Raw genomic sequence first — 13,558 nt, 5'->3', positions numbered from 1 at the left:
CTGCAAAAGACATGGGCATCTATGGGCCTTACCTACACCCTTCCTGCAAATCCCACGCTTCTTTCCCTACTGTCTTACCCTCTTTGTGACCCCTTTTCACCACTTTCCTGTCACCCCTTTTTCTTTTCTTTCAAAGAAAATAGCACGGGTGTGCGCTTGTGTTAGCGGAGCTCACCGCCAGTGCGCATGCGTGAGCTCCGCGCAAACGAGCGCAGACCTGGTTTAAAGTGCTTAAAAGTGCCTTTATGGCACTTTGATTGACAGGTCCTGTACTCACTTTGAAAGTTTGCTAAGAAAAATAAATTCCCACTGTCAGTCTCGAACCCAGGACCTTGGTAACATTAGTCTGTATGACCTACCACTAAGCCATGCCTGCTTTACAAGAACACACTGCTAAAATAAATATAACATTTAATAATAGGAATCAGTATAAAGGCAATATAGGAGATGTACTATCCAAAGCATGTCAGGTAGAGTTGTAATGGCCAAATTACTGGATTCCCATACTAGTTCAGTGTGAACAGAAACAGCCCTGCTACCTGTTAGCTTGTACATAATAATGTAAGGTAATGAACATATCTGAAGGTATGTATATCTACACATACATATATATAAATATATATTAATACATATGAAATATAATCGTAGGTCTCAGTAGCCATACACACTCACTACAGGAAAAAGTGAACATAATTGCAGCAACCTGAATCTGCAACACAGCCTGACCCCTGTGTGACCTACTTACCCTTCTAACTGCTTACAGGTGGCCTCAGCTATTTGATTGACAGGTCCTGTACTCAGTTGGAAAGTTTGCAAAGTAAAAAATTCCCACTGTCAGTCTCGAACCCAGGACCTAGGTAACATTAGTCTGTTTGACCTACCACTAAGCCATGCCTGCTTTGAAAGAACACACTGCTAAAATAAATATAACATGTAATAGTAGGAATCAGTATAAAGGTAATATAGGAGATGTACTATCCAAAGCATGTCAGGTAGAGTTTTAATGGCCAAATTACTGGATTCCCATACTAGTTCAGTGTGAACAGAAACAGCCCTGCTACCTGTTAGCTTGTACATAATAATGTAAGGTAATGAACATATCTGAAGGTATGTATATCTACACATACATATATATAAATATATATTAATACATATGAAATATAGTTGTAGGTCTCAGTAGCCATACACACTCACTACAGGAAACAGTGAAGATATATGCAGCAACCAGAATCTGCAACACAGCCTGGCTCCTGTGAGACCTACTAAGCCCTTTAACTGCTTAAAGGTGCCTCCAGCACTGTGATTGATAGGCCCTATACTCAACTCAAAAGCAGAATATGAGCATACTGGTAGGCCCTACCACAAGACCATTGTAACACTAGTCTGTATGACCTACCACTAAGACATGACTCTCATACAGGAATATAGTGCTGAATACGTGGAACATGTAATAGTAGGAATGAAGATAAAGGCAATATAGTATGTCTACTACCCAAAGCATGTCAGGCAGACTTTTATAGTCACAATTACTGGGTTCCCATACTAGTGTAGTGTTAACAGAAACAGCCCTGCTAATTGTTAGCTTGTACCCAATAATGTCAGCTAATGTACATATATGAAAGTATGTATATGTACACAGATATATATATATATTTATATAGCAATACATATGACATATAGTTGTGCCAGTATGCATACACACTCACTACAGGGAACAGGCAAGATAAATGCAGCAACCTGAATCTACAACACAGCATGAAGCATGGGAGATGTACTAACCTTCACACTCACAGAACACTGTCAACAGCATACCAGCATGGTCCACGCCCTAAAATCTGAAAGGGCAACGCCTATCTCACATACCCTTTTATAGCAGTGTCCTGAAATCACAGTGAGACATGCAATCAGTACACACCCAGCTGCTTGCAATTAGCAAATGCTGCCTTACAATTGGTGCAGAGGCCATCACATGGACCTATGCAGATACCTACAAAAGCTTTGAGTTCCCACACTACACTCACGCAATACATTCATTGCACAAACACTACGGATAAAGAGAGAGAGAGAGAGAGACAGAGAAAACAACCAAACAACAAAAAAAGAAAACAAATATTAGGACTGCCAGCAGCAAAATCAGCAGCAAGCAGCAAGGAGCAAGCAGCAAGCAGCACCACTGGCACAGCAACAGCTGCCACAAACACAGGTAATGCAAAGTAGCAGGTTAATCCTGTGTATACTGTGACACCTCCAAATTAATCATAGTTCACTATCTATAGGTATGTGCATGAGATAGGTTGTGTGTAGATAGTCATGAAATATAAACATATGTAATATTGTTGTACATGTGGGCCATAACTAACACTTCCATAGCTTAGAACACAAGGCCAGTTGTGCATATGATGCAGTAGTTCCCAGGGTCAGTAGAGGTTCCTCCTCATTGGTGTGGGACCACTGTGTATGTATGGCACTGTTCAGGTACATATCCTGTAGTATGGCCAGGGATTAATATCAGTCTGTCATGTGGTGCTATGTCCTCCAGGGGTGAATGTAGCACACATCCAGGGATACCATTTCGTAACAGTGATGATATGTGTTCTGCAATGATGAGGGTGGCTCTCACCTGGACATGTGAGAGGATAGGGAGGTTACAGTCATCTGGGATAACTAATAACACGTGTGTAGGACAATGGGGGGGGGGTACCTGCACCTAAACTGTCTGCAACAATGTTGCCAATATCTGTGCATTTGGTGAATGTGAAGCCACTTAACACTGCAGACAACAGATCTCCCAGTTGGCAAAAGGCAGTTAACCCTCCCAGCATAGTGCACACACATAAACCACACTCATACATTCCCTTTGCAGGATTCAAACCCCCACCTAACTACGTTATGACACTGAAGAAAGACACATTAGCAGAGCGCGCTATGCCAATTACTGGAGGACTTTACTACAGGTGATATAGTTATACAGTCCTGACATCATCACTGTTTCAAAAGGGGGATCTGCATCCTGTACAATACTGTCACGGTTGCTAATAGGGACATTTCCCACACACACACATCGATGTGTTGGAGGTTTGCATATGTGGGGGATCCAGAACACCAGTGTGATTAGTATATGGTTTGATTGCAACAATGAGGGATATACTCCCAGTGGTGAGCAGTTTGTACTCATGTTTGTAAAGATCAGCTCTAGTATATCTGCCCCTCCTGTGGGAAGGTTGGTTACCTGTTCCATAGCCAAAGAATGTCTGATCAATGGGAACCTTAGAGCTTGGGTATTGTGGCTTGTGTAATGTTCACAGTCTATGTTTGGGTAGCTGGCATCACCCAGTATGATGGTGTTTGCAGAGTAATCTAAACTCTCCTGTGTCAGCATGAAGGCTGTGTGGGAGACCTGAGTTTGAGAGGGTGCTGTAAGAGCTCCTCTGTGTCTCTTTCCATGTGGTCCAGGGAGGTACGTCCCAACAGGTAGCTGACTGTGACCCTCTCCTTGCTCTGTCTGTAGGGCGGCACGTCTGTCAACAGCTCATGTCAAGCAAGTGCACACCCCTCATAAATGATGTGGAAACCTTCAAAGGCCCAAGGCCTGTTGAAAATATGGACCAGACTGCAGATACCTGTATAGAGGCATTCTGTGGACACATTCAGGAATGCATGGATCATGAAGCCACATATGAAAGCATGACCCAATTCTCCAAAGGCAGATGTCCTGGGCCAGACACCAGCCATAAACACACTATACAATAGAAGGATGGCGCCACTACATGATACAACAACCTCCCAAAATGTGAAGGCACCACTGATGAGTATTGGAAGACAACTACAGGCACCCATATGATTGTCTAAGGCCATCTTTGAGAGAGGATTCCACAAGCCACTGAGGATAATCACAAGGCTGCCTGTAGTTATGTTAGTAACCTGGGTGGTACTACCCAGATATGCTCAGAGGTAATACAATATGTCACACAAAATATAAAACACACAGACATTGCCATCATCCTAGTGGACAGGTTCAATGCTGCCTTCTCTCCCCACCACACCAAAAGGGAACATATGTCTCGCATCACAGTGCTTCCCCCCCTGACATCACAGATGCTCAGGTAAGAGATGCCCTTCCCAAAGCAATAAACACTGCATCAATGGGACCAGACAGTGTCCCAGGCTGTGTCCTACATGAACCACAAGAAGAGCTACACCCAGACATAACACCACTGTTCAATCCCAGCCTTAATATATGATATGTGGCCAGAGAGTGGCATACAGCAACAGTGGTCCCTCAACATGCAGGTGGTGCCGCCACGGATCCTGGACACTACTCGCCCCATATGTCTGACTAGCTTTGTCTGCAAAGCTATGGCAAGAATCATCAAGAACCTCACATATCTAGATATTGTGGACCTACAGACATGTCACCATACACAGTTTGGCTTTGTCAATGGCAAATCCTGCCTATCAAACCTGTTTGCTTTGTTTGAAACAGTCACCAAGGCCACTGTCAAGGGGTAGGAGGTCCACACAGCCTACCTGGACCTTGCATAAGCCTTGGATACAATACCCCACTTGTGCATTCTAGGAAGCTCACCAGTGTACATATTAACCCCTATGTCACTATGGGTATTGCACAGTGGCTCAAGGGCAGAACACACATGGTAGAATTGCTGGAGCCACGTCAGCCTCCAACCTGGTACAAGTGGTGTCCCACAAGGCAAAGCCCTAGGGGCTGTCATGTTCATTATGTATTTGTCATAGGTACAGGCCAACATGGAAGTACTGTGGCTCAGCAAGTCACAGGTGACTGCAGACTGAACACCATAATCAACTCAACAGCTAACACACGCATCCTCCAAAAGGGACTCTTGAAAACACACGACTTGTGCCACAGCCATGGCCTCAATGTGAATGACAGAAAGAGTATAGTCATCCCTTTTGTCAAACACTAAATGACCACAATGTACCACATATGTGTTAATCCAGTAAGTGCAGACCAAGGAATTATGGACCTTGGGGTACGAGGTTGATAGCATTCTACCATTTGACAACAACATGGACAAAGTGGTTAGGTAAGCATGTGATATGGGCCACATCATCATGGGATCCACATGTAGGCCAGGGAGGACATTGTGCCCCTTTACTCATCCCTCATCATGCCCATAATTGAGTATGATGAACCTGTCGGCATGCACCTTACCAGACACCTGCAGCAACTGGGGCTACCACATATGTACCTCGACAAGGGGATCAAAGTGCTCAAACAGATGCCACATACTGACTGGTTAAAGTAGCAGCAGCTGTACTCAGTGACATAATGCCTCTTCATAGGCAATCTGTGCCTGACATAGAAGGCCAGGTCATACCCTCACGTAATGGCCATGCTGCATCTCAGAATATCCAGATCCCACCAGGATACACGCTGGAAATACTTGAACTTCAGGAGTGATATACATAGGACATGGTGGAGGGGCACATTCACAACTCAGAGGCACCCTTCATTCCTGATTATTATCCCAATAGAGGTTAGGTGTACTGACTCAGTGACTATCTTCAAGAGCGATATTAATGACTGGATGTGACATTGTAGGGTTACCCTGGGTATCACTTATGTGTCACTGTGAGAAAGAGGCACAGTATACTAACCTTGGAAAAGGGCATAGCAAGACAGATTCACAATGCATGTTGAAAGGCACGCACATTCTGGCTAGGTGGATACATGCCCTGGGCAGATATCCCTGTACGAACCTATAGACCTATGTCTTTTCTCACCATTGGCCCTATGTGCTGTCAATCACCAATGTAATCTCAATACTACGGTAGCATGTGCAAAGGTCAGTTGTCAGTCACCTCCATGGTACAGTTGTGGAATATGTGTGTCATGTAGTAATGTCACAGCTGCCACATGTACACAGTCAACCCTATCCCCTACCCATTGATGTACATCACATGTATGAGATGGAAACACATGGCCAAACTGTAACAACAACATACAAGTCAGTCAGATGCATGGACACATATGACTCAGTCATTGTCCATGCCACCACAGCTGATGTGGGATGTCGCTCACTGGGATACGTGATAGGGAACATGGAAGGGATCACTGAGCAAGTGACACAGGCTGGTAGACCCCTGACCTTGGTTGGCATCAGACCCTCACCAGGGATTCCGACAAATTACTGAATGCTAATGAATAAGTGTATCTACAACACCCTAGCTGAATGGTTCTTAGCATGCAGTCACTGCATTGCTATGGAATACTGTCTTACCACTCCCACAACAGGTGAGAACATGCAGCTCCTGTACATTAACAACATGTAGACTTTATGCCCCAGACCAGGTGTGCATCCCTCACTACTAGGCTGATAGCATCTACATCTCACACTGTATATACACATCCCACATGCAGCATCTGCACAGAAGACCACGGTCATAATGTTACCCTGTGCAAATACCATGTATTCACATGTGGCAGGCATCACACATGGTAACTATTGAAAGTCTCAGGTACATATGTGTATTTGGCACACACATACATCATGTGTTCATTGCCATAACCGTGTAATCAATGTCATGCATTATTGTGAGGGACAACCCACACACATGGGCATTCTGTGTGTGCACAACACACATGACATGTCTGTAATCAAAAGCCATACATAATTGTGATATCGTTTAGAAATGGGTATGTGCATCCTGTAGTGTGTTTTCCCAGTTGCCAAAAGGGATATATCAATCATACACACTTACCCCCCTTCACACACACTTGCCACCTGCTGGATTCAAACCCCTACCTAACTATGTTTTGACACTAGAGACGGACGATTAGCACAGCGCTATTCGCATTACTGGGGAATGTCCTTTCCCTGATATACTTATAGGGTGCTGACATCATCAGAGTTTAGAAAGTGGAATGATCATCCTGTGGTGTGTTTTCCCAGTTGCCAAAAGGGATGTTTCTTTCATACACACTTACCCCCTTCACACACACTTGCCACCTGCTGGATTCAAACCCCTACCTAACTATGTTATGACACTAGAGACGGACGCATTAGCACAGCGCTATTCGCATTACTGGGGAATGTCCTTTCCCCTGATATACTTATAGGGTGCTGACATCATCAGAGTTTAGAAAGTGGAATGATCATCCTGTGGTGTGTTTTCCCAGTTGCCAAAAGGGATGTTTCTTTCATACACACTTATCCCCTTCACACACACTTGCCACCTGCTGGATTCAAACCCCTACCTAACTATGTTATGACACTAGAGACGGATGTATTAGCACGGCACGCTATTCGGATTACTGAGAGAATCCTTTTCTCCAATATACTTATAGGGTGCTTACATGATCAGTGTCTAGAAAGGGGGATGAGCATCCTCTGGTGTGCTTTCACATTTGCTAGGGGTAACATTTGGACCAGGTGTGTGAGCATGCCCAGTTCAGCCTTCCTGTGGCATGTTGTGTGAAAGATGTCTCATTTATCTAAGTGTGTGAGCATGCCCAGTGTGGGCTTTACATATGTTGAACTCTGCAGCCCATCACATTTGTGGATGAGTGTGACCTTCAACAAATACCTCCAGTTTATGGTTGTGTGTTCTGTGCCATGTTGTGTAGTTAATGTCCGAATGCTTTTTGTGTGAACAAAACTGGGAGTATACTGTGCCTGCAGGTTTTGCATGGGATACTTTGCACACAATTGTCAACATCCGTTCATACTGACCTAACACTGTAGCACTGTCTAGTGTAGTGTTTCAGTACTTTCACTGTGGTGGTCAGTATCCTGGGCTTCAGTCCTATCACTGATTTACATTTTCATAGTGTGCACAACAGGCTGGTTAGGGTCCAGTTGTGCACATCTGCACAAAGGCAGTGCCTCTACAGACCCTGTTAATTGCTGCCCCATAAGCTTAACAAGTGTAGTCTGCAAATCTATGGAGAGGATCATAATTGAGCTCATAAACAAAGATATAGGGGACATGCAGACATTGTACCCATCCCATTTTGGCTTGGTCAGGGGCAGATCATGCCTTTTGTACTGTGTTGACATCTTCAAATTGGTCACTTAGGCCATTGTTGGGGAAAGGCAGTCCATACAGCCTACCTTGGCCTTGCTAACACTTTCAACACAATACCCCACTCAGGTATTGTGGAAAGCCCTAACAACTGAAATGTAAACCCATATGTCACAAGATGGGTTGCAAACTGGCTTAAGGACGGGACCCACAGGGTTAGAGTTGCTGGCACTATGTTAGACTCCAGGCTGGTCACAGGTGGTGTCACACAGGGCTCAGTCCTTGGCCACCATTGTTTGTCATGTACTTCCCAGGAGTACAGGCCAACATGGGAGGACTTTGGATGACAATGTTAGCAGATGACTGCACACTGGGCACCATAGTGGACAGTGCATCACACACAGATATCCTTCAGAAGGGACTCACAGTAACTGATAGCTGGTGCCAGGGCCATGGCCTGAAGTCAGAGTGCACAACATGTGTAGACATACCCTTCAGGAAAAGCAAGGTGACCCCAAGCTACCATATAGGTGTCAATCCTCTAAGCACAGAGGAGGTTATCATGGACCTGGGGACCCAGGTTGACAGTCGCCATTCTTCTGAGACTCACATTGCTAAAGTGGCTAGGAAGACCTTCTACATTGCCCACCTGATAAGGATGGGATTCACATCCAGATCTAGTGGGTCATTGTTCCCTGTACTCTTCACTTATCAGACCGGTGATCGAGTCAAATGCCCTATTCTGGCTGTATCTCACCCAACATCTGCAGCAATTGGAGACACCCTGACTGTCCCCCACCTAAAGGATCAAGGAACCACAACAGCTGTCATATGCTGCCAGATTGAAGACACTCACACTCTATTCACTCACATACCGTCTGCTTAGAGGTGACATGTGCCTGACATGCGAGGCCATGTCCAAACAGAGATTAATGGACATGCTCCACCTCAGACTCAGAAGATCCACCTGAACCACTAGTGCAGGTGACTGACACCTTAGCAGGGATGTATGTTGGACATGTTGGAGGGATGGAGTTATCACCGGAGACTCCCTATGCTGTGGAATACAATCCTGGTCCATTTGAGGCAGAGCACCTTGCTGGCTGTGTTCAAGAGGTATCTTGACCTAATGCTAGTCGGAGAATGTGTTTGTCCATCAACACATTGTAAGCGTAGTTTGACATGTCATATGTCTTGTTTAGTATACTGTGCCTCTGTCTACCTGTGACATAACATTGATACCCAGGGTAAACCTCCCATCTCCCATCCACTCATTAGGATTCCTGTTGAGGGACTCAACCAGTGTCTTTATGGACAACCTGTACTGGTAGTTTACTCATGTGTGGGGTGGCTTCTGTGTTTTGGATAATGCAGTACAGCCTGTCCTATATATGTCAGTGCTGGGGTTCAGGTCCCTCATGTGCATAGCTCCCTGCCATTCAGATTGTACAAGGTGCAGCATGTGCATTGATTCCAGCTTGGACATGGCTTTCTACATCAGGCACAGCTTGCATCTGGGTGGACAGCATGGCAGTGTGTGGAGCTGCACTCTGTTTAATCAGACTACACATTACATGTGTTCCAGCTCTGTCATACTCCTGGTGAGGTACTGTTGTGGACTTTACAGGTGCTGGATGTGTGTGCATGAGGTACACCCCACAGGGGCTGTTGTGGTCATTTCTACTGCTGATGAAAGATAACTGCAAAACCAGAATGACCTCCCCTTAGCTAGATGTCAGACAGCATGGACCATACAATCACAACTGGAAACAGGACCCTCTCCACAAAGGGAAAGTGTCCTGTCTGGTGGACCCCAGCCATAAACAAACTGTATGACAGATGAGGGTTACTAATGCAAGACAGAGCTACATCTCCAAAAGGGAAGACAGCTGAGATCAGCACTAGTAGAAAGCTACATTATCTCATAAAGACATGCAAGGTCAACTTGGGGACATAAATCACCAAAGACAATGAAGGTAACCACACTGCTTTCTTCAGTTATGTCAGACACCTGGTTGTGAACCCTCGGATATGCTCAGAGTTGGTACACAACAACATATATTCCAGTGACCTGACAGATATTGGCAACATTCCGGGACAGCTTCAGTGCGATGTACCCTCCCTCACCCCCAAAACAAGATAGTTATCACTGCTGTATGTAACCTCACTGTCATCTTGGATGTCCATGTGAGAGCCACACTCAGCAAAGACAAGTACACAGCATCCATGGGACCTGCTGGTATCTCCAGTTGCATGCTATGTGAACTCCAGAAGGGCTGGACCCATATATACAACTGCTAGTTAACCTTAGTCTTGCTACAGGATATGTACCTGAACACTGGCATACGGCAACAGTGGTCCCACTCCACAAGGGAGATGCCTCCACAGACCATGGCAACTACCACCACACAGGCTTAACCAGCCTTGTCTGCAAAGATATGGGAGGAGTCATGGAGCTCTTACACAGACACATTACTGACCTACAGACCCTTGTTCCCACCTAGTTCAGCTTTGTACAGGGCAGATCCTGCCTTTTGCACCTTTGCACCCGAAAAGTACCTACCATGAAGATCAGGGTTCTTCAACACATGTCATATGCTTCCGGAATAGAGGAAGTCCAGCTTTGTTCAGTGTCATACCGCATACTTACAGGTGACCTATGCCTGACATACAAGACCATGTCCAATCAGGATTTGGTAGACATGCTCCACTGCAAGCAATCCAAATCCACCAGAGCCATGAAAGCTGAGTATTTGAACCTCACCACATACATGTATAGGACATGCTGGAGGGACAGAGCCATAACTCAGAGGCATCTCACACTCTAGCAGAGTATCCCAGTTCATGTTTGACAGAGTCCCTCACTGACTCTCTTCAGGAGACATCTGGACAACTGCATATGAGACGGAGGCACAGACTAGACAGAGACACAGTCATGTTATTCAATTACGTAAGGGGTCATAATGTGTCACTACTAAGTCAGAGGCACAATATTCAGAATCTATTCTGTACACTTATTACCACTATAAGGGGTGGCAATAGCCACATCACTATGGCTAGGCTTATACATGCACTAGGGCAGATAGCCTAGTATGAACCTGTGAACATAGGCCTGGGGCAGTTCCTGCTATTAGGACAGTGGTCTGCAGCAAGCTATATAGTAGTAGTCGGTTTTAGCCATTGGTTTTGACCATGGCTATTCCATGTTGCTTCTTGTTGTGGTACAAACATGGGTGTGTGGTTATCCATGCTATTTATTGCTAGTCACCCTCATTTTGTATCTTGTTCCATGTTTTTGCACATGTACATCACTGTATGACGTGCAGCTGTTTCCACAGGGTCATATGCGTGGATATGGATGTTAGTTGGGGTCCTCAGGTGTGCATATTGTACATGATATTACATTACTTAACACATGGCATTCATGCCTCAGGTGGTGCTGCAGGGCCACCTCTGTCGGATACACATACTACACTCCCTGTACGTTTGGAAGCAGGTTGTGTCATGTTAGGCATCCCTGTTACTGTATGAGTGAGTCAGAGCGGGTATCAGTCCCAGTGTTCCTACTGACCAAGCATATGTGCTATGCGTTGCCTCTTTGCCAAGGCCAGGTCATACTGGGCACGCCTCCTTCTTCATTCATGCTAACGAGTGCAGACCTGGTTTAAAGTGCTTAAAAGTGCCTTTATGGCACTTTGATTGACAGGTCTTGTACTCATTTTGAAAGTCTGGAGACAAAAATAAATTCCCACTGCCAGTCTCGAACCCAGGACCTTGGTAACATTAGTCTGTATGACCTACCACTAAGCCATGACAGCCATACAAAATCACTCTGCTAAAATAAATATAACAGTCAATAGTAGGAATTAGTATAAAGGCAATATAGGAGATGTACCATCCAAAGCATGTGAGGTAAAGTTTTAATGGCCAAATCACTGGATTCCCATACTAACCTTCACACTCACAGAACACTGTCAACAGCATACCAGCATGGTCCACGCCCTACAATCTGAAAGGGCAACGCCTATCTCACATACCTTTTATAGCAGTGTCCTGAAATCACAGTGAGACATGCAATCAACACACACCTGGCTGCATGCAATTAGCAAATGCTGCCTTACAATTGGTGCAGGGGCCATCACATGGACCTATGCAGATACCTACAAAAGTATTCAGTACCCACACTCCACTCATGCAATACAGTCATTGCACAAACCTAATGAGAAAGAGAGAGAGAGAGAGACAGAGAGAGAAGAGAAAATATACAGACAGCCAGCAGCAAAACCATGAGTAGCAAACAGCAAGCAGCAAGCAAGCACCACTGACACAGCAACAGCTGCCACAAACACAGGTAATGCAAAGTAGCAGGTTAATACTGTGTTTACTGTGACACCTCCAAATGTATCATAGTTCACTATCTATAGCTCTGTCCATGAGATAGGTTTTGTGTGCATAGTCCTGAAATATATACATATGTAATATTGCTGTACATGTTGCCCATACGTGAAACTTCCGTAGCTTAGAACAGAAGGCCAGTTGTGCATATGATGCAGTAGATACCAGGGTCAGTAGAGGTTACTCCTCATTGGTGTGGGACCACTGTGTCTGTATGGCACTCTTCAGGTACACATCCTGTAGTATGGCCAGGGAGTAGTATTAGTCTGTAATGTGGTGCCATGTCCTCCAGGGGTGAATGTAGCACACATCCAGGGATACCATTCTGTAACAGTGATGCTATGTGTCCTGCAATGTTGAGGGTGGCCCTCACCTGGACATGTGAGAGGATAGGGAGGTTACAGTCATCTGTGATAACTAATTCCACTTGTGTAGGAGAATGTTGGGGGATATCTGCACCTAAGCTGTCTGCAACAATATTGCCAATATCTCAAACATGTTTTCCATACGGAAATGCACACACAGTAACATCCCACATCCACACACTTGCCACATTCAGGCTTCAAAACACTATCTAGGTATATTCTGGTACATCTGCATGTTACAGTAGCATGTAGCACTATACTGAGTAGTGGCAGTTGTCTGTTGCCATGTTGTTTGGATAGAGTAAAAGGAGCATTTGTTTATCCTACTTTGTTTTGTGGACATTAGTTGAAGTGTAACCTTACATGCATCATTGGTACCAACACCTTCTGTGTTGTTGTTCTGTTTGTACAGGGTGCTGTCAACATCACTGTTTGTTAAGGAAATGTGCACCCTGCAGTGCATAGCCCCATTTGGCAAAAGAGACATCCCACCCCCACCATTGTGCACACACACCAACCCCACCCACAGTAAAATGCATACTTTCCATTTGCAAGATCCAAACCCCTACCTAGATGTGTTATGACTCTAAAGGCAGACACATTAGCAGAGTGTGCTATTTGCATTAGTAGGAGCAATCTTTTCCAATGCTGTACTTAGAGGGTGCTGACATCATCTGTGTTTACGAAGAGGGATGTGCACCCTGTAGTGTGTTCTCCCAGTTGGCAAAAGGCACTTTCCCTCCACAGCGTTATGCACACACACAAACCCCACTCATACTAACACACATACATTC

This window comes from Protopterus annectens, chromosome 2.part2 (assembly GCF_019279795.1).
Source record: "Protopterus annectens isolate FY-2018-M chromosome 2.part2, PAN1.0, whole genome shotgun sequence".
Lineage (NCBI taxonomy): Eukaryota > Metazoa > Chordata > Ceratodontiformes > Protopteridae > Protopterus > Protopterus annectens.
The sequence above is the reverse complement of the archived record's forward strand: the minus strand, read 5'-3'. Positions refer to the sequence as shown.